Source organism: Rattus norvegicus, chromosome 19 (assembly GCF_021556685.1).
Source record: "Rattus norvegicus strain SHRSP/BbbUtx chromosome 19, alternate assembly SHRSP_T2T, whole genome shotgun sequence".
Taxonomy (NCBI): domain Eukaryota; kingdom Metazoa; phylum Chordata; class Mammalia; order Rodentia; family Muridae; genus Rattus; species Rattus norvegicus.
In genome coordinates, this window is record NC_141552.1 from 69,892,766 (window position 1) to 69,916,242 (window position 23,477).

A 23,477-nucleotide genomic window follows, 5' to 3' on the forward strand; every position below is an offset into this window, starting at 1 on the left:
CCTGTGACAGACATTTTGCATTTAAAGTCACAGTCGAGTAGATCAACCTTAGGCAGAAACAATTTCTCCTTCCCCAGCAACTACAGTACTGCAGATCCAGGGGAACCGGAGAGGAGGATGACAAGAGTCAGGGGTGAGGGGAGGCCAGAGCTGGCCTGTCTTCCCTAGATGAGGAGTGTCTGTGGTAGCTGGAGATCCTGGAGTGCCGTTGTTTTCATAGGGACAGCCCCTCCTTCAACCCCGTGGTTGAGGATGCAACAGTTGGCCGGCCCATGTATCACTTTGATTTTTTTACTCCCACCCCTCACCCTGTCCCACACGAGCAGTTCAGTAGATGCTCTGCTTCCAGGGTTTTAAAAAGGTAAAAACTGTTGGCTGGCGGGGAAGGGGGAGCCAGCCTAGAGGAGACGCCCCCAGCATCTGGTTTTACAAGTCTGGGATCTCCTTTCAACCCTCTTAGTTCACTGCTCTCCAGATGGACAGGGAGGCTCGGTATGCATGTGGGAGACCGGAGGTTGGGGCTGGCGTTGACGCATTGCGGAACCTCCATGAGTAAGAATGAGTAACCAGCTCAGAGCTCCTCCTAACTGGGCAGAGGCACTGACCCAGTTCTGTATCAGCTGAAGGTGGAGCTGGTGCCTGGTGCGGGCTGAGGAACCGCCCAGATCTGCATACAATGGGCCACTGCGAGCCCAGAGACCCGGAAGTCCTCCCAGGGCTCACGCTCCTGCTTCCCATCCTGCATAGCTGTGTGTGGGAGGGACCTCAGCCACCCACTCATGTCCCATCTTTAGGCTTCCAAACACTGCTGTTGACATCGGTCTCAAACAAGGAACAAAACCAAGAAGTAGCTCCCGAGGTTGCCCCGTCTCCTGAAGACAAAAGAGGGCCGGTCTTTCTTCACAAGCATCCCTGGAGGAGAGACTGCTCATGAAACCCACAAAGGTTACAAGAACTCAAAAGAAAACAAGGATTCTGGGGGCCCGCCTGGGTGTTACGTAAGCAGTCAGTGAGTGCTAGTTAAAGGGGACTCTTCTGGGGAACTGCCTGCTAGTTGCGCAGAGAGCTAAGTGTTGTACGTTGTTACATGGACTGACGTCATTCTGGGACCTGGCTGTACTGGGAAGCAGCTATCACATCAGTAAACTCACCCTGTTCACCAAACTAGACTCCGGTAGAAAGGTTTCTTCGGTCTGTCATCAGTGACCTATCTGGAGTGAATCCAAATTCATGTCTCCCCAGGAGAAGTCTCACAAAAAAATTACTCTATAGTCTCCCTTTCTTTGTTTCTTTGTTTCTTTGTTTTTCTTTCTTCCTTCCTTCCTTCCTTCCTTTCTTTTTTCTTTCTTTCTCTCTTTCTTTCTTTCTTTCCTTCCTTCCTTCCTTTCTTTTCTTCCTTTCTTTTTTCCTTCCTTCTTCCTTTCCTTTCCTTTCCTTTCCTTTCCTTTCCTTTCCTTTCCTTTCCTTCCCTTCCCTTCCCTTCCCTTCCCTTCCCTTCCCTTCCCTTCCCTTTCCTTTCCTTTCCTTTCCTTTCCTTTCCTTTCCTTTCCTTTCCTTTCCTTTCCTTTCCTTTCCTTTCCTTTCCTTTCCTTTCCTGAAACATGTCCAACTCAGACATCCACTTGCTGGGATGCAAGGCACGCACCACCCCTGCTAGCCCTACTCTAGATACTTGCTGGCTGGAGCTTGGGCCCCAGAAAGCACAAACCAGGTCTACGGGGAAGTTACTCTAGGGTGCCTGGAACACTAAACCCAGGGGAAATGAAACACAAAATGTAATGTAAAGCCATTGCTGTTGAAGTCATTTGCTCAGGGAGGAATTTTCCACATCTTTCTGATGACCTCAGACAGTGTCTGATTAACTAATGGAAGGACAGATCTGGATAGAAATGTGTGCAGTTCTGGATTCCAAGCTGTGCTCTGCCTTGGCCAGAACTCAGAGTAGGCCATTGGGATTTACCAACAAGAGAGAAAACAACCTGACTTTCTTGTGGGTAGCAGCATTTTGTTTATAGATCCAGCAAACCCTGCTGTTCTCTTACAACCACTCTGGGATGGTTTTGCAGACTGGAGGGTGTTGCAGGGCATAGGATATTGTCCATGGGGACCTGTCCTGGTCCTCCATGAGCATCAGTGGACCTCTGGTTTTTCTACCTGTATCCTGGTGTGAAATCAGAGTAGGAACGGGTGACAGAACTTCCTGGCTTTGGCATGGGGCTCTCCCTTCCTCCAAGTGTACTTGGTGAAGGGAGTGGATCAACAGCTTGGCAACTTAAACCACTGCATCCAGGCTGACCATCTCCACACCAGCAAGTGACTTACGCCATCTGGAGCATCTTACACAGTCAATGGCACAGGGCACCAACCTCAGGCTAACCAGCCAAGGGTATGGGCACACAGGGACAGTAAAGGGACAAGCCTGAAGTGGTGGAAGGTCTTTAGGGACACTGAGAGAGGAGAGTGAAGAGAGAGGACTGAGGTGGCTTAGAAGGACAACTGTGGGGAGATTTGGAAGTGGAGGGCTAGGAGGTGTTAGGGGCATGCTGGGAGCTAGGGGTCTCCAGGTACAACACAATTACTTAGAGAAGTGAGCTCCGAAGAAAGAATTAAGCCAGTATGTCTGGGAGTCAGGTGAGGGTGCAGACTACATTCAAATACGATCTCTCAAGTATCCAGTGAGTCGGTTAGATGGTACTTACAACACCCCGTGTTCTGGCTAGCTTTTAACTGTAAAATTGACAGAGCCTCGGGTCATCTGAGACTCTCCATTGTGGCATTCCCTAGATCAGACTGGTCTGTTTGAATGTCTGTTGGAGATTATCGTGAATTAATCATTGCTGCAGGAGGTCCCTGGACGGGAAGGTGGTCATGGGCTGTAAAATAAAATGAGTGAGTAAACCAAAGAGTGAAGGAGCAGGCAGGACTCCCCCACGGTTCCTGCCTCCCGGTTCCTGCTTTGAGTTCCTGCCCTGACTTCTGTCAGTGGTGAACGGCGACCTGAAAATGTAAATTAGAACAAACCTTTTTCCTCTCCTAAGTTGCTCTTTGTCAGGGTGTTTTAATACAGCAGCAGAACCAAACCAGAACACCCCTCGTATGCGTTAGGGGAAGACTGCACCATGCCTATGGCATGCTCTCAGAGAGGTCCTGACTTAGGGCCAAGTCAGAACTGCGGTAAGGGATACGGGAAGAGTGCTCTCAGGCTATTGTCACTGTTAGAACGGCAGACATGAGAGGTCTGCCTTGGAAGCACAAGATGGAGGTAGGAGAGCCGTGCGTCCATGGCGGGTGTCAGGCACCCTCTTCTATCTCTTCACCTCGTTGCTATTTAAAAAAAAAAAAGATTTTATTTTCATTTGTACATCTGTGTGCACACAGTCGATTGCCTGGGGCTAGGGTTACAGGCGGTCATAAGCCACCTGACACCGGTGCTGGGAACCAAACTGGCTTCTTCTGGAAGCATAGCAAGCACGTCTAACCTCGGAGACCTCTCCAGCTCCTCTCCTTATATTTCAAGACACTCTTTTGTCGAACCTGGAGCTCACCAATTCTGCTAGACTGGCAGTCCAGGAGGCCCTCTGCAGGCCCTGGGTATATCTCTTGAACATCAGCAAAGATGAACCCAGAATTCCTCGGGCCAGTGCTGGGGCAGAGGAAAGGATTCTGGTGATTGGTCTCCGTCAAGGCCTGGGCTACGTTGATTAACTGACTCCACATCAAAGCAGAGGAGATGGAGATGGGACTGAGCCAGACTGTGCACAACTTCCTGCAATTCCCCAGGGCATGGAGCTTCAGAAAGAGGGAAAGAAGGGCATTATCTTTAGAGGAGGAGGAGGAGGAGGAGGAGGAGGAGGAGGAGGAGGAGGAGGAGGAGGAGGAAGAGGAAGAGGAAGATGTGTAGTCTGTAGAGTAATGTCTGGCCACTTAGGGAAAGAGAGTGTTTGGTATTATAAATTGTTGAGTAGCACTTCAGGAAACCCATGTACTTTTCCCAAGCTTCATGTCATTAACAAGGAGGTCTATACAATCTCTGTCTGTCTGTCTGTCTGTCTGTCTGTCTGTCTGTCTGCCTGCCTGCCTGCCTGCCTGCCTGTCCACCTCTTCTCTTCCTCCTTCTCTCCCTTAACAACTCAGTGAAAATTCCAAAGGAGTCTTTGTTCACCGCATGCTGGACAAGCCTCCTTTGTCCCATATCCTGCACTGTTCTCAGCCCACATTGGTAGATTCCTCCCTGTGCCCCCAGAAGGTAGCTGCTATCGTCCTCCACAGACGGGTATGCCTTACCTGTCCAACATCAGGTGCGGAACCCATGCTATAGTTGGGCAGGCAGACCAGAAGTGCCATTTCCCAACCAGCATACCTGTCTCTCTGTTTCACTCTGTACTTCACGTGATATTGAGGAGTGGGGATATACACAACTCCCAACTTTTTATGGGTTGGTTTTGGGGTCAGACATAAAGACCCACCTCCAGGAACCCTTCTGACTCTTGCAAACCTCACCCAGAACTTTGGACCTTCACAACTCAGTTCAGCCTTAATGACATCAGAAGGTTCCTTTGACTCCTCAGGACTCAGGGCCTCTCAGGAAGGACAGTGCATTCCGCTGACCTCATCTAATTGGAACCATTGCCTGTGCTGGGGACACAGCTCAGTTACTTATGGCCAAGCATGAGGACACAAGCACAGTGGCCAAATGTGCAATCCCAGCTATGGGGAGGCAGAGACAGGCCAAGCCCTGGGGGTTCCTGGCCAGCTGGCCTTACCTACTTGGCAAGCTCTAAACCAGTGAGAGATACAGTGTCTCAAAAAACCTAAAAATGTCTAATGTGTTAAAATGTCTGAAGAATAATGTCCAAGGTTGTCCTTTGGCCTCCACATGCATGTGCACAGTCACACTCACATGCACACAGCACACATGTATACATGCATACAGGCACACACATAGACACTACACATGCATGTATACACACAGGCACATACATACACAGATCCTCCCACTACACATATACACACACACCACATGTACACATATACCCAGAGACACAGACACAGAGGCACACTCACAGACACAGACACACATACATACAGACAGACATACACACATACACTACACATGCACACACATGACACACAGATGCACATACTACACATGAACATAAACATAGACACACAGGCACACACACAGACACTATACATGTATACACACATACACAGGCACACATACAGACATATATATATATACACATAGACACACACAAACCACATGCAAGCACATATATGCACACACATATACTACATGCACATACACACATATACAGGCACACACACAGATACATACCACATGCATATACATACACACACCACATACACAAACACAGAGACACACACACAAACTACATGTGTATACACATACAGACACACACACATAGATATGAACATATACCACATGCACACACATATACACACAGACACATATACAGATACTTACACAGACCCCCTACTACATACACACACACTACACACACATACACACAGGTACTTACACAGACACACAGAGACCCCACCCACTACGTACACACACACACACACAGATACATACTACATGCACAAACACACACAGATACACACATACACATACCACATTACACAGACACACACAGAGACACATACACAGACCCTCCACTACATATACACATACCACACACACACACACACACTCAGGCACATACACAGACACAGACACACAGACCCCCCCACTACATACATACACACCACATGCACAAACACACAGAGACACACACATACACACACCACATACACACACACACACACACACACACACACACACAGCACCACTTATCCCCAGGCCTAGAAGACCCCCTCCTTCCCACATGGGATGTTACTCCTCTCTTAGCCCCATCAGCAGCTGAGGAAGTAGGAGGTAGAGAGCTTCAGGGAGGAAGGGGCCATCGTGTCCTGGCCTGAGAATCTTTTTTTGTAGTTGGCTGGAGACTGCTGAGTGGCTTTGCCTCAGGTCAGCAGGCAGACTGGGCATCCACCCACCCCACCAGCCACACGCTTCCTGCCCAAATGCCAAGGTTTTCATTTGACCATGACACAATGAGCCTCATAAAATTAAAAACATCTAAACACCACCTTATTTATAGTAATTTCTACTTTCTGAAGCCATCTCCGTACATTGCCTTCACAGTGACGACCTCCAAATCACAGTATGAAGCCGCCATGACAACCGCTTACCACAAATCAACCCAGGAGGACCCAAGGCCGACTCATCACCACCTGGTACTAGCAGCCTCTTATCCTGTAGGTGACAGGGGCAGGAGGGGGAGGATTCTCACTTCCCTTCCCTAAAACCGGGGACAAAAAATATCTCCATGAATGGGGCAATGACTTGGTTGATAAGACATCTACCTGCCAAGTATGAGGACCTGAGTTAGATCCCAGAGCCCTTCCTTGTAAGGGACACACATAGTTGTGCACTCTTGTAACCGCAACATGTGAAGGTGAAGGTGAGGACAGGCAGGTCCCTGGAGTTCACTGGGCAGCCATAGCCAAATTGGTTTGCACCTGTTTGAGCGTCCAATAAACAAGATGGAGAATAATGCAGAAAGATATTCAGTGACGACCTCTGGCCTACATCTGAACACTACACACACACACACACACACACACACACACACACACACATTCATACCTCTAAGCACTCAGAGGCACATTCACATGGGTGCTGGTGTCGTGTCTAGGCCACAGAGAGTCCCATTTGCAGATGACACTTGTACTTTCATCCAGGAGGACAATCACATTAGCCTTGGCTTCTCCTAAGATCCTTTGTTGGCTAAGTCGTGTCCCCTGGCAACATCCATTTGTTGAAGTCCTAACCCCAAGACACCTCAGAATGAGATTATATTTGTCAGTAGAGATGTTACTAGGTCACTGAGGTTAACAAAGTCCATATGGTTAACTAATGCTCACCCTACAGTGTTCTTTTGTTTGTGTGCATGTGCACATACCTATGTGTATGTGCGTGGAGGCCAGAGGTTGACATCATGTGTCTTCCTCAATCTCTTTTTACTTATTTTCTGAGACTGTCTCTCATTGAACATGGAGTTCACTGAGTCAGTGAGTTTGTCTGGACAGAGAGCCCCAAGGATCTTCCAACCTCTGCCTTCCCGGTGCCGGGACTACAGGTGCCTACTGCTACATGCAGCTGTTTATGTGGTGCTAGTGAGAGGCTCAGGCCCTTGCACTCGTGTGGCAAGGACTTCACTAGGGGAACCATCTCCCCTGTCCCCAGAACCATGTTCTTGCAAAAGGACAGAGCTCAGGCGACTGTGCCTTCACAGGCTCACAGAGAAAAAGGCCACATGAGGACACAGCGGGAGACATTGAGCCAAGGGATGTAGACCCCAGGGGAAACAAAACTTTCTGATACCCATGTTAGAAACCTCCAGTCTTAAGAACTGTGAGAAATAAATTTCTCTTGTTCAATCAACCAGGCTGCAGCGTTTTGTCATAGCAGCCCTGGCTGACTAGAGCACCGTCTGTTCCAGTTTTCATGGTAAAATATTCCAACTAAAAGCGGTTTGATGGAAGATGAGCGCTATTTTAGCTTACTGTCTTTGGGTTACAGTCCATCAGAACAGGGAAGTCAAGACAGGAACTGAAACAATGTAGGCTGAGCTCGGGTCACATGGTACCTGCTGTGAGGAGCAAGAGAACTCATTCTGAGCATGCTGACTCTCCTGTGTTCAGCTTGATTTCTCCACTGTTACATAGTTCAGGACCCACAGTGGACTCGGTCCCCATAGACATGCCCCCAGGCTGGCGTGGACAGCTCACCGAGACTCTTCTAAGCTGTCCAGCACACCTTCCATGAAATGTCTTCTCCTGTGCTAGGAACTTAAGATGAGCTATAAATAAGCATCTATCTGGAAAGTACCTAAGTACTTGGTAACTAACTAAGTAACTAAGTAACTAATTAAAAGTAACTAAGTTCCGCTTAGTTATCAAGTACCTTTAGTTACCACAGGAATAAGTTCTCTACATCTGGATTTCAGTAGCCCATATCTGTTTGGGTCTTGTTGATTGTTTGTATTTTCAAAATATATTTTAAATTTTTAATGATTTTACTTATTTTTATTTTACGTGCATCGGTGTTTTGCCAGCATGTGTGTCTATGCGAGGGTGTCAGATTTCTTGGAACTGTGGTCAGAGACTGCCTTGTGTTGCCATGCGTGTGCTGGGACTTGAATCCCAGTCCTCTGACAGAACAGCCAGTGCTCTTAGCTGCTGAGCCACCTCTACAGTTTGTTTGTTTGTTTATAGACAAGGTCTCTCACTGTACCTGGAAATCACAGATTTGATTAGGCTGTTTGGCTAGTGAGCTCTAGGAATCCCATAACTGGCCTCAAACCAGTTATTTAGTTGAGGATGACCCAAACAACTCTATCCTGCATCTAACTCCTAAGTATCATGAAAGCAGAGAGTAGCCAGCATTAGACAACCAAACCTACCTGCACCTTGATCCTGGATTTGGTAGCCTCTGGATCTGTAGTAAGTAGGTAACTTCTGTTCTTTATAATTGAGCCAGTCTCAGGCACTGTATTACAGCAGTGAAGACCAAGTGTACACACATGTGCACCTGTGTGTGTGTGTGTGTGTGTGTGCACATGCACATGTACATGCATATGCACATACACATACACACAGACTGGGAGAGAGAGAGAGAGAGAGAGAGAGAGAGAGAGAGAGAGATTGATTTTCTTTCCCGTTTTTCTTTTTCCCAGTTGATTATCTCCTCAGTAACATTTCTTTATTCCATTTCTGAGGTGCAAGGGCTACCTACAAGCAGACATGCAGAGGGATGATAGGGTTAATGTGGTCATCTCTCAAGATTTGTTAACTGACTGCCCACATTAGTAATGGTCATGTGCTGGTTTTTTCCTTGAATTAAAAAACTGTATATTTGCACTAAAGTTCTTATCCATGAGTCAACATCCAGCTATCGATACCTAAGTTATGTCTAATGAATGAAGGACAAAAATCACACATTACAAAAGTTAAATTTGACAAAAGTAGAACAAAGCTCACAGATCCCGTAGTCTCGTTGGAATCGTTACAAATTATCAATCCCTTAGTCTGTAACTAAACCTGCTTTATCTCTATTTTCAAATTTACTTTATTGTTTCTTACTAGTGTGACTATGAAAGGATCGCTCAACTCTCCTGCTTGCCAGTGCAGAATAAATACATGGTGATTTGAAGACTTTTATAAGCTAAGAACTTGATCTTTATCTGTTTACAAGATTATGTTCATGAGGAAAATGGACTCCAAGACCCCAAACAGAACTGACCCATTGCTTTCTGAACATATGACTAATTTCATAATTTAGACACTGAATTTCGCTTTTCCCAAAGTTCACAGCCTAGCCTCACATTTCTAGACTGTGAGAACTAAACTCCAGTGGGTCTGAGTCAAGCAGCTTCTCCCCGTGCACGCGGCCGTTCTTTTGTACTTGTTGAATACAAATTTAATTATTGGCACACAGTGAGTCCTTGCCTTTTATCAAGTTTAGTTCCTGGAAATTCTCTGACGCAGTGAACTGATTAAAGTAGATTGAAGCTCACCTTAAGAGTGGCGCAAAGTGAGAATTCTGTTCTTGCTTTTACATCAACCCTGCCTGCGCATGTGTGCTCTCGAATGTGTATATGCTCACACATATGTATTTTCATGTGGGTGCATGAGTGTGTGTGTGTGTGTGTGTGTGTGTGTGTGTGTGTGTGTGTGTGTGATATAGCCTCCCTGTCTTCCTGCCTCTTTTCCAGCAGTCCTTCTGCATACCCCTGTCTGCATCCATTTTCCTAATGGACACCCCAAGTCTATGACCCAATAGAACCCTGAGGGTAAAGAACTCTTCATGTATCTTTAGCTTCTTCCCAGCCCATCATGCTTAGTAAACTGTTGGCAGTTTATGATTAAAGTGCTGTCTTTTCCTGCCTCAAAGCCTTTGTTCATTACCTGCTATGTAGTTAGCCATCCCTCCACCCAGGCAAACCCCACTTCCCCTCCTAGGCCCTGCCCAGGTGCCTCTTCTCTCATAACCTACAGTCTACAAACTTTCAAACAAGGGGGCTTGCCAGTCCCTTGGAACATAGGACCATCCCATGTACCACCCATGCTGGTCAATAGGACCTATGTGACCCTGTGTTTCAGGAGAATGACCGGGATTCATATCTGCCATGTGTCCTTAGGACAGGCATCTGCAATTCCATTTTAACAGCTGAGCATACAGAGGTCAGGTATACAGGAAGGACAGGTAGCTGGGAGATCACCCATCTTTCGAGGCATCACTGTCTAGTTCTGAAGAAAGCTTAAAACAGCTTAAAACCTCTTGGGCACTGTGTGCAAAATCCCTGGCACACTTCCCAAAGCTTCGTCTACTTTGAAGATCTTTCTCCCATGATGCCTTGCCCATTCTGGTGGTTCTCAATCCCTTTTGTTTGTTTGTTTTGTTTGTTTGTCTGAGGCAGGGCCTTATCTAATGCTGACTGACCTCTGCCCTTAAACTTGTTATGCAGACAAGGATGACCTTGTCAGGATGCTCCTGACCCTCCTGCCTCTACCTCCTGAATTGTAGGCATATATTGCCACCCTGGGAACTGAACCCAGCACTTTGTGCATGCTAGGGGAGCAGTCTATCAAGGGAGCCACACCTTGGGCCCCTCAGTATATATTTCTTATCGACAGACTCACTTCCTAACAGCTGAGGTATCTGTGGGCTGTGCATGAGTGCCTCCTTGTTCCTAACCAGTTATGAGAATACCCACATTCCCAACCTCAGCAGAGGGATCAGGCTAGCATCCACTGAGAGGAAAACCATTTCCCAGACCAGCGCAATCGTCAGCAATTATAGCATGCATTTGTAAATGACTATTGTTTAATGTGCTCCAAAGAATTCTTCCCTGTGCTTTGTAACCTGCGCTGGGCAGTGCTAACCAACACTAACTGCTAAGGTTCAAGGCCGGTGTGCTTCTCCCCCCTGGGAAGACCATGGAGGTCTGTAATCATGGCTATGCCTGCCCTCTGAAGGGCTCACTTAAATGATCTGTGAACCCTTGATAGGGGTGGTATCGGTCCTTCCTGCCCTGGCTGAGCCACTTAGGAAGAAAGTACTGGTCTCCGGCCAAGGCATCTGGTTTTGTGGCATGAAAATGGTAACCGTCTGGCTTCTGGCTTCACTTCCCATGTCTGACTCTCCGCATAATGGATTGGATGCCTTTGTGGTGGGGCGTTCTGCAGCTTGCTGGGCTGTTAAGTCCTTTCCTTTACTCCCAGGAAGCGTGTTCTGTTCATTCTGCTAGCAATACGACCTTGACCCTCAGCCGATTCAGTCTTTCAGAATCCTCGAAGTCCCCCATGATCCTTAGAGTTCCCATGACTGGTTTCTGTAGTCAACTTGCCCTCGTCTGGACCCGGCTCCTGCCTATGAACAACATCCTTTTATCTACTCAATGAAACCATTGACTCCTGTCGGGTTTTAATTGTAGTTTTATCAGCTTGGCTGGTGTCAGTTGGGGGCTTTCTAAACTCTCTGTAGTTCTGTTCTACCACAACTGGGTGTACAAAACCAAAGTGCTTTTTTGAGATGGGATGATCTAGAAGAAGCAGACAACTGCAGTGTTTTGCATGTGAAGGCGATGTCTCCTAGGTACAGATTTCACAGATTCGTGTTCCTGCTCTGCCCGATTACCAGGGATCAAAATGGAGCTAGAATCAAACCCATCCATTTGAGGGCCGGAGCCCCTGCCTCGCTTGTTCAGTATCCTTTCCCAGTCTCCTTAGCCGAACTCTTCGTAGACAATTATGTGTCCCACTGGTTTACTTGTCCATTTTACATCTGTTAGCAGACGTTTCTCTGGATGATACTTTAACTAGACCATAGATTCTGCTCTTAGACAAATGTCTATTCTAGAGCAATAAACCTGTGCTTTCTCCCAGGCTCATCCCCCGTTTCTGAGAAGACAAGAGGAAGTCTAGCCTCAAGCCTTGCCTTTCTTTGCTCTCATGCATAGTGTCTTCTCCTTTGGCTCAAGGTGGCTGTATGCCACCGATACTCCTGATGTAGAGCGTAGGGACCAACTCTCTCTGTGTTTTACTTTAATACAAGGATGCTGCTAAGATGTTAAAGCTGACCTTGAATCTGGGAGCAGTGAAGGATCCTACGAACGCCATACTGTCCAGGGGTGGATGATTTCGTAGAAGCAGAGCAAGCGGTTCCCTGGAGTCTGGTATGTTCATGGACACTCAGTGAAGACACAGTTTAAAGATATGTGGACTTAGCCTCTGGGAGTTCAGGATTATAGTTGGCTTGACACTGTCCCCCAGACTCCTAAGCAGATACCCGGAGCTGCACCCCAGAGTGGCCTTGACAGGTGCCACCATGTTTGTACTGATTGTAGGCAGATCACCAGTGTGCTGGGCATAGTCCACACATCTGCCTCATCTTCTGTCAACACAGGGAGCACTATGATTTTTCTAATTAAGGGATTCCAGCAGCCACCGTTACCATGTGGGTGATGAACATCTGTGTGTAGAGGCCAGACAGGAGGAAGGACAAAGCCTCCTGACCCCGCATCATACTTTTGCTCATCCTCAGTCCTCCCACAGTATCCCCAGAAGTAGCATCCTTTCAACAGGAGGACATCTTATTATAAATAAAGGGAACGAAGCCTCATGTGGGGCCCATGCCTGTCACCAGCACTCAAAAGCCTGAGGCAGGAGGATTGACAGTTTGAAGCCAGCTTGGGCAGCATACCCAAGCTCTGTTATAAACAAACAGACCAAAGTAAGAGGGATGGGATTGGAAGAGAGAGTCTTTCATTCTGAGGTAGAGCTGGGCAGCTTCCTGAAAAGCCGAAGTTCCTTCTACTTCCTGGATGTCTGGCTCAGAGACCTCAGGTCATGCTGGTCAAAAACCATGTTTCTCACACTGTAAGACCAAGTTTGGTTTTTCTGTCAATATTTTCCATCTATCTTCTTATTCCTTTTCCTAATCTTTAAAGATTTGGAGTCTTGGGGGGTGGGGTGGGTGGCTAGGTGTTGTTTTGGAGAAAGGGGGTGTCTGATGATGGGTGGTAAGAAAGGACCCAGCTGGGGAGGAAGTCTCCTGGCAGCAGTGTATGCTGGGAGCCACTGTCTTAATTCACCTCGCAGTCAGTCAAAGGAACAGGGAAAGGGCAGCCATGCCAGTGTCTGCGTGACATAAAGTGAATGGTGCTGGGCCCTAGGGTGCACCAGTCTGAGGAAGTCGAGCAGCTGACCCCCTTCTCATTTGTGTTTCAATACTCTGACTATTCAGAAATAAATTGAGCGCTTTACAGTTTCCCGGAGGTGGTTAAGATCCTGGCCGTACAGGGCAGAGAGACCACAAGCTTCAGGGCTTCCTGAGCCTCAGAGTGAGCTCAAGGTAACCCTGGGCAGCTTAGTGAGACCCTGTCTCACAACAAACCGTGAAAGAGAGCTGAGGATGCGGCTCAGTGGGAGAGGGCTTGCCTTGCACGTGCGAGGCCCTGGTTTTGATCCCGAGTGTGGCCAATAAAAATAAAGGCTCCCACCAGCTGATTCCTGTTAGTCAGTTCTTCGTGTTGAATAATTTTATTTTATGTCCCATGATGGAATCCCGAGGGCTCAACCTTCATTCCTTACTTCTTCATCTTTCCTAAAGATCCTTTGACCAAAACAGGACTTCCTGTGGCTTGTTAGTTCCCAGCTCTGAAGTTTCCTGTGAACAGATGACGGTTCTTTAATGCTTTTATTTCTTTCTCAGTTTGTATCTACTTGGTAAACTGAGATAGTCTAAATTATTTTTAGAGATTGACTTTAAATTCATTTATGTGTACGTATGTGTGCAGAGGTTGTGTGCATGTTCAAGTGCCCCTGAAGGCCAGAAGAGGGTGTCTGATCTCTCTAGAGCGGGAGGGAGTTAGAAATGTTGGTCTTGGGACCCCAAACACCAGTCTTCTGGAAGAGCAGCAAATGCTTTTACCCTCTGAGTCATCTCTTCAGCTCCAGTTTGAAATTTTATCAGGTAGTGTGTCCTTTAGAGTTAGGACATAGATGACTTTTCTAGAAAAAAAAAAACCCATAAATAAAGTAGGGAGCAGATAACCTACTAAGTCAACAGCTGTAGATTACGGTAACAAGTCTCCTGGTAGTGATCATGAGTCAAGAGGCCCAGGTGGGCGCGTGGGTGTTTGTGAGCAGGCACTTTCATACCTTCAACAAAAGATGACTCATGGTGCTAAGTAAACCACTGTGGAGCACAGCAAAATTGATGAAGCTTTTCAATTCAACTTCTAAGCCTCTGTAATGTTATTACCAAGCTGATGAACCTTAAGCCATAAGGGCAACTGCACTCCTGTCTGATGTGGGGGTCCAGAGAAAGGACTTCTTCAGAAAACAAATCTAATTCGGCATTAGAATACAGCTGTGCCCTGCTGGATGCTAGCCGCACCCTCCGACCATGCTGTTAGGGGAGCTTGTTACTGGGTGAGCATCCTAGAGGGTGCAGGTTCATCAACCCAGTCAGCCGAAAGACAATGAAACTGCCGCCAGTGTCACATCCCGTTCCGTTTTATAACAAGCCTTGTTCTCTATAAGCCAGGGCATTGCTAAGACAGCGATGAAAGTTGGGTGTGGTGGCATACACCTGCAAGTCAGTCGCTAGGTAGGTCAGGAGGGCAAGGCCAGTCTGAGCTGCATAGTGATACCTTGTTTCAGGAAAAAGAAAAGAAGATCAAGAAACTTATAGTAAACACATAAATCAGAAACATTGTTATTTCCATTGTTAATATTGTATATCATTGGCACATGATACATGTTTTAATGACTAGCAACACAATGGATTTATCTTTACCATCCTAATCATGAATACGGGGCTAATTCATTACAATGATATCATCAGCAGAAGGTAGAAAACTTCAGTTCCAGTATAGCCATAAAGAAATATCATATATGTAGTCTTCCATCGACTAAATATTTTATCTTTCATTTAGGTCTTTTTTTTTTTACTTTTTATTTATGTGTGTGTGCTCACACACATGTACACAAATGGAATCTTTCACCACACAAGTGAATGCTAGAGGTAGACAGGGGGTCACCTTGCCCCAGAGCGCCACAAACTCAGCCCAGCTTTGAAGGTTGGAGGTTGCTCATCAGTTAGAGCAGGAGAGAGAAGACTGAAGATATCTTCAAGGTTTACAGTCTGGTCATGGGGCAGAATCAATGGGTATTCATCCAGGCTGGAGGAAGAAGGAGAGTTGGAGGTCTGGAGAGCAAGCTGGAAAGACACAGGTGAGAGGGACACAGTGGAATGCTCAGCACTGAGATCCACGAGAAGAGGCCAAACATGGGAAGAGTGATATCAAGTGGATATCAAGCATGGGAGCAGACTTCTGTGACTGAGGAACCAGTGCGAGCTGGAAACCTGCAGGAAGAGGTCTAGGCACTGGGAGACCCCCATTGTAGGAATAGTGGTGTGGGTAGTAACATCACAGAGAACTATAGCCTGAGTCATGTGGGAGAGGGCTCAGCTATAGGCTGAGACCTTCCATAAGTGAAGTAACTATGGGAGAGGTGGGTGGTGAAACCAGGAGAGGTAGTAGTCTGTGCTGTGCAACATGAATTTCAAAGCCAAGGTCATTTGGGAAAAGGGAAAGAGAATGATCTGGAAGCATTAGTGGGAAGGGTGCAGCATACACTCATTGCTTCAGATCCACCACTTCAAGAAACACACACACACACACACACACACACACACACAGACATTCATACACACAGGCACACATAGACACAGGCATACACAGACACACACACAGGCACACATAGACACACACATACACACACACAGACATATACACATACAGACAGAGACATACACACTGACACATACACACACACACAGACATTCATACACACAGGCACACATAGACACAGGCATACACAGACACACACACAGGCACACATAGACACACACATACACACACACACAGACATATACACATACAGACAGAGACATACACACTGACACATACACACACACACACACACACACACACACACACACACACACCGTGGTAGGAGTAAACATACAATTATTCATTTTTTAGAATGCTAGACTTAGAAATTTTTTTCTTTAGAGAACTTTCCAATGTACAGCTTTTATTGACGCTCTGACTAGGAATTGTTCGAATCAGTGCACTACTCAAAATTGAGTTGAAGTGAAGAGGTCTGCTCCCTCCGACTCACTCCTGTATCCAAAGAAGACAATTTCCCTTCCACCCAATACTTTGATTATCAAACTGTAATCTCCTTCAGAGAAACCAAGCAGGAGAGAATAACAACAGTGAATTACAAGATAAACAGCCTGAACCATTTGCAAGTCCGAGGCCAGAATTCCCTTCCAAGGCTGTCTACTTTGGGAGGTGCGCCCAGAGTCTCAGGAAAAGCCAACGTTTGGAGGCCTGCCCTCACCCCCCTTCCCCGGTTTCTACTCTGAAGACATTTCTTCCCAAAAAAGAATAAAGAATATTCAGTGGAAAGTATTAACTGCTTGGCAAAACTACACAGATGCAGACAGACAGAGGCCAGTGAAGTATAAATATTTCATACCAGAACTGTCTTTTGACCCAGCCAGTAATATCTATCCCAGCCGCAGATCTAAATGTTTGGATGAAAATGATAGACCAGGCCAAGGTTGGGCGGCCAGCTGCAGAGGGGGGACCAGGAAGCTCAGCCCTGAAGAACGTGCAGACAGATCTCTTCCTAAAGCAAGGAACCCAGGCATCTGACCTTGTCCTTGATCCCTGAACCTGGAACAGTGACGGTTGTTTTCCTTGAAGGATTAGTCTTATCGTACCATTTCGTCTCTCTGTCTTTCTGTGTGTTTCTCCCTCTCTCTCCCCTTTTCTCCCTCCCTCTAGCCCTCCCCCCTCCAAATCACAGTGTTTATTTATTTGGATTTTAAAGTCACCAGTGCTTCTCTCCTGTATTTCATCTCTGTTTCCTCTCTGTGTCCTCTTCCTTTTCTTCTCTCTCCTTTTGTTCTTCCTCCTTTTCCTATTCCTCCTTCTTTCCTCCTGCCTTCCATTTCTACCTTCTTCTCTTCCTTCCCCCCTCCCCTCCCCTTTCCTTTCCTTCTTTCCTCCTCCTCCCCTCCTCCTTTCCCCTTCCCCTTACCTTTTCCCCTCCTGCTTTCTCCTTCATCCTCCTCTCCCTTTTTCTTCCTCTTCCCTTCTCCCCCCCTTCTCCCATTTTTCTCCCCTCCACTCCTCTCCCCTTTCTTCTCTGGCTTAGTTTGTTTCCATTTTGAACATAGCTACCCTAAGGACCATTATGAAAAGACAGCTTTAGGTTGGGGAGGACTAAGGACAGATATGTTTCTATCTTGATTACCGCCATGACTATATCCATTTTCCCAGATTTACTAGATTGTGCACTTTCAATTCATTCAGTCTTGCATAAACTGGTTAAAAGAAAAGATGCTGAAGAAAGAGACAGTTAAAGAAGTGTCTGTCACTTCAGTTCTCAGTAAATGTGCACACTGTTGGACCCAGCATTTCTGTCCTCATCTGATAGACACAAATTTGTGTCTTGAGGTTGCTTAGCTGGTTCTCCTCTGATTTATCCCTCACACTCATATCTCCTAAGGTGACTTGCAGCTTCATATCCACCCTCCATTTCTACTAGAGCTCCCTCCTATCTTTTTCTTTCTTCAGAGACCCCGCCTGCCCCCAGGTACAGTCAGTGTCTTCTAGTTCAGACTCAGCCTGCATCAGGAGCTGCCCTTCACACCAGGCTTCTCACCCACAGATGGTGACCCCTGGATAACCCCTGACATGTTCACCTCACAGCAGTCCCACAGTTGTTTGGTGGTACATTCTCTGTGAGGCAAAAGGGACATAGGTAGAAGCCATTTGGAGGAGTATCTTTGTAAAGGCAGAGGCAAGGCATAGTGTGGAGCTAGCTGGTAAAGGAAGGGGACAGAGAGAGCAGGGAACCTACAGCATCCAGGGTACTGCTGTTGGGGACTACGTGGACATAGTCTGTTCTGAGAAACCAGAACACATGCAACAAATTTATTTATGAAAGTAATGTGACGTGCCTTCCTTGCTACTATGGTATCCTGAGTTCAATCCCCTGGACCCAGCAGGCCGTGCAACAGTGGATTCAGAAGGTTGTGTACTGAAATACATGAGCCCCAGAAATCATGAGCCAAGATAAACCCTCGTTCCTCTGAGTTGACTTTCTCAGATGTTTTATCACAGTGATAGAAAGCTGGCACATAACTTTTGTTTCTATAAGAGTGCTATGTTCATAGCTCAGCACTGGGAAATCAAGTAAGTGTACTGATGAGGTAATTAGGCAAAGTGAGTAACCAACTTTACACATCCAGTCTTTTTTCCTGACCCCTGTCATTGTGGATACATACTTAGCCAGGCACACTGATTTGGCATTTTGGAATGGTTCATTCAACCCCCCGGGGGGGGGAGCAAAAAACTTTGCAGACATGCAAGGAAAGGCATAAGGAGGGTAGAAAGGGGAGTGAAGATTGATCTTGTGAGAGAGATTACACACAGATACAGATACACAACACACAGATTATAACACACCAACACACTAACACACACATAGACATACTGACCCACACACACAAAGACACTGGTAGACACACAGGCACTGACAGACACATACACTAACACACACAGAGTCATTGACAGACATACTGATCCACAGACACAGAGACACTGACACACAAAGAGACACTGACACACAGAGACTGACACACAGGGAGATGCTACTACACAGAGAGATACTAACAGACACTGAAACACAGTGACAAAAACAGATATGTGAAATATACATAGTAACACACAGACACTGACAGACACAGTTATATAACAATATAACACATACTCAAGATACATAGTAACACATAGACACCAACAGACACAGTTACATAACAATATAACACATATACAAGATACATAGTTACACATAGACACTGACACAGTTATATAACAATATAACAATGCACAAGATACATAGTAACACACAGACACCGACAGACACAGTTATATAACAATATGACACATACACAAGGTACATAGAAACCCACAGACAGTGACAGACACAGTTATATAACAATATAACAATACACAAGATACATAGTAACACACAGACACTGACAGACACAGTTATATAATGATATAACACATACACAAGATACATAGTAATACCTAGACACTGACAGAGACAGTTATATAATGATATAACAATACACATGATACATACTAACACATAGACACTGACAGACACAGACATAACACAGAGACACTCTGACATATATACACACATACACTGACAGACAGACACAGACACACAAATACCCAACACACTGACACATACAAATATACATCACACACACAGACACTGACACACATACAGACACCGACAGATGCAGAGACAATCCACATGCACACACCAACTCACATGCATATGCAGACGTACAAATGCAAACATATCTACACAGACAAATGGGCACACATCCATATACAAGCACACATATGTGCACACACACTCTTAATTCATGTTTCAGCTATAGCCTCTCCTGCACAAGCTCCTCCCACCTCTGCTTAACCCTCAGGGCATCTGAGTTCCACCCAGAGCCCCTGAGTTTAAGTTCTATTTCTTTCCAGTATTGGAGGGGTGGGGGGTGTTGAATCTAGGACCTCACTCACACTAGGCAAGCACTCTACTGCTTTTTTACTTTTTATTTTGAGAAAAGTTCTCACTAAATCACCGAAGTGTATCATGAACTCACTGTGTAGTTGGCTTCAACGTCCTGAGTAGTGGGCAAGTGCTTTTCTGTGCATGGAGGCCACAGTTCAACCTTAAACAACTTCCTCAATTACCCCCTGGAGGTGTTACAGCTCTGAAAGGAAAAGTATCCTGGCATTTGGGAACCAAGGAATACAAAAAGGTCACACAGCACAGCAAACCTCACACAGGAGGTTTAAGCGGAGACACACAAGAGGGTGGCGGCCTTTGCTGGGTGAGAAGCTGGGGGCAGGGGTGGTTGGAAACTCAGCAGGAGGAGGCTTTATATAGGGTTTTTTGGGGTTGGGGCTGGAGCTTTCCAGGGTTGGTGAGATTGTCCAGGGATTGGTGGGATTGTGAGCTCAGGGATTGGTGAGGTTTGTGAGTTTTCAAACTAGAAAACTCTTGGATCCTTTACCCTATCTCCCTCACCACCCCCACAACACAACTTAGTTTTTGGGACAGGTCTCATTATTACTCCGAAGTTCACCAAGTAGGTTAGGCTGGCCAGCCAACTAGCCCTAGGAATCTATGTCTGTCTGTCTCCTCAGCTATAGCCTGGGCTATTGACGCGTGCCCCTCTGCCATTCTTTTGCATGGGTGCTGACTATCTGAGTTCAGGTCCCCATGCTTCTGTGGCAAGCACTCCCCAGCCCCAATTCACAACCCTGGCATAAAGATTTGGTGGGAAAAGACGTAGGAATTTTGGCTCTGAATGTTCACATTCCGGTTATTCATGGCAATCTTCATCTCTCGTTGCTACGGATAAATAAAACATCAGCTCGGAGTTCGACTTGGCAAGTGGGAGAAATCAAAGAATGGATCTTTGAGGCAAAATGTGGGCGGTATCTATTTGTAGCTCATGTAGGCTTAGAAAAGCCATGCAGGCAGAATGCACAGCGCTAAGCAGCACAGACAAGGAGAGCATGAGTATCCCCAGCACGCTGCACTGTGGCCGACAGACCTGAATTTGCTGCTCAGAGGCTGCGGGGAGAGGAAACAGAGGATGAGGACGCATCTGTGCATGGATGTCATCTGAGGCTGCTGTCCCCAGGCATTTTGCAGTGGCTCCTTGGGAAATGGTAAACTCAAGTGGAAACCATCAAGCTCCTGGTCTTGAGTCCTGCCCCAAGTCCAGATCTAGAACTTCTGAATTCTCAGCTCAAACTCTACCCTTCTATTAGAGTCTGCCTTGAGTGTGTGTGTGAGTGTGTGTTTATGTGGGATGTAGACCTGAGTATAACCTTGGGTATTATCCCTAAGGTGCCATCCAATAGCCTGGAGCTCACTAAGTAGACCAGCTGTCTGACTAGTGAACTCCAGGGACCAATCTGTTTCTGTCTCCCCAGTGCTGAGATTATAAATGTGTACTATGACGCCTGACTTTTTAACCTGGGTTCTGGGGCTCAAACTGAGGTTCTCCTGTTTGTGCAGCAGTGACTTTACCTGTCGAGCCCTTTCTCCCTGTACTTGTGCTGTCTCGTGGTCACTATTAGTGGCTCATCTAGAACAGGGGTAGGGGCGCACTCAACATCTGGGAAGCAATTAATTGAGAGTAAGTGGCCAACTAGATCACAGGGCTGGGGAGGAGGATTAAAGGGACCAGGCTGCCATACATAAGCAGGGCAGATAAGAAGCAGGGCCTGACTCCATCCTAAGGACCAGGCTTTCCCTTCAGCGGGAGCCAGAGCTGACCAGTGCCATTCAGAGGAGTGATTGCAGGATGCCAAATGCACACAGCTTGTGTGCACAGCTTGTGCACATAACCAGCAGTTTCCACAGGGTCTTAGGGAAAAAAAAAAAACCCACATCCAGGCTGATGCATCGGGACTGGCTGCTGAACAGTCAGCCAGCCAAGAGTGCTGGCTGGGGACAGGCAAGCGGAACTTGAGCTCATAGCACCAAAGGGACCGAGCCGTAAGAACAGCTGTGTTCTAATCACACCACAGCGGGACAGGAAAACAACAAAGAAGAAAACCAATGAGAAGCCTGGACCCGGCTGTGGAAAATCCCAGCAAGGCTCTTGAGCGCCAGCCAGGCTCATCCAATGGCTGTTCACACTTGGTAGAGAGAAGCCTCTGGGGAGGTCTTCAGACCAAACCGCTCCCGGGTGTGCTCATGAGGGTGGGAGCAACCCTGGGCCAAGGTCTTTAGTAGTTAAGATTTCTCTGACAAAACCAAGTTAGGGACAGCGAGGCTGGTTTTACACAGATTGAGGTGCTGTCCATCAAGATGGGGGTCTGGGGTGGGGCCATCGTGGCAGGAGTGTGAAGCATTGGTCAGTTGCATCTACAGCTCGGGGGAGACAATGACGGAGCTCAGGTGTCTTGTCATTCAGACCAGGGACCATGGGATGCTGCCACTCACGTTTTGGCAAGTCTTCTCACCTCCTTTAACATGATGTAGAACCTATCACAGACCTGCCCGGAAGTTTGTCTCCTAGGAAACTCTAGACCCTGTCAAGTTGATCATCAAGACTGACCGTTGCAGTCTTTTTGATCTAAGTAAACAGAAGAGCCCTCTCAAACCCTGCCCTGGTATGTAGACATCTTGGCCGCTGACTTGGAGACTCATGGTGATGTTTTGAGTGGCTTTTTACAGGTATAAAACATCCCAGCCAGGCAGAGAAATGACGGCAAGTGGGAAATCCACGACACTGAGAGAAGGGAAAAGGTACGAGGCTGCCTTAGAATAATAGCACCTTCCAGTCTTTAGAATAAATGATTGCTGCATTCTCAACCTTTCCAATGCTGGGACCCCTTAATACAGTTCCTTACGTTGTGGTGACCCCCAAACATAAAATTATTTTTGTTGTTACTTTATGACTCCAATTTTGCTACTCTTATAAATTGCAATGTAACTATATGATATGCAGGATATGTGACCACTGTAGAAGTATCATTCAACCCCAAAAAGGTTGAGACCCACAGGTTGAGAACCACAGGTTGAGAACCACTGCCACAGATGTAAGCCTGTAGCTTGGTCCTTGGCAGCCCTGCCTCCCTCGGCATGTGTACAACTGTGCATTGCTCTGACTCACACCCAGGTGTTCCCTGCATGCGCCCTACTCTCTGCATTTTGCTGTTTCTAGTACACCCAGCCATTTTGCTGTTTCTAGTCTACCCATTCTGCTGAGCCTACTGTGTGCTGTGTTAGAGCTCAGAGACAAGGAAACGAGAGAGCGAATCCTTCCACCCAAGGAATTTATATTCTGTGAGAGAAATGGATGCCTAAATGAAATCCACACCTGCTAGTTTTTAACAGTCAGCTTGCCATAAGCGGGACTCACCTGCGAAGAGAGGATGGCCCCAGGGATTGTCTAGGTCAGTTTTGCTTATGGGTGTGTGTTATGTAACAAGTTTCCTGCCAGACTAAAACATCCCACCCTGAAGGGAAGCTCCTTTAATGGGAAGGTAAACAACTCAAAATGGCTTCAGGAAGTTCCTGAAACAGACCAGATTCTCCAGGCCCCGCTCTGCCAGAGTAAGCTATAAAAGCCGAGATTCTCCCTCAGTCTGAAGGACACTGAGCTGCAAAGAAGACTCTGAGGCTAGACCAGCTGCCTGGAAGAGAGTTGGGCC

The 23,477-nt window shown here is 46.7% G+C and overlaps 1 protein-coding gene across 3 annotated transcripts in view; it reads left to right on the plus strand.

The window, feature by feature from the left end:
• The window catches only part of LOC147999624 (uncharacterized), a 113,255-nt gene that overhangs the window by 1,877 nt on the left and 87,901 nt on the right, over positions 1-23,477 (plus strand). The window contains exons 1-3 of one of the 3 annotated variants that reach the window (XR_015643686.1): positions 820-945; positions 6,212-6,324; positions 12,188-13,824. The gene's annotated coding sequence lies outside the window, so the exon portion shown is untranslated. Of the gene's footprint in view, positions 1-794; positions 1,162-6,211; positions 6,325-12,187; positions 13,825-23,477 lie in introns of those variants that run through there. The other 2 variants (XM_087595366.1, XR_015643685.1) reach the window with 2 other exon arrangements.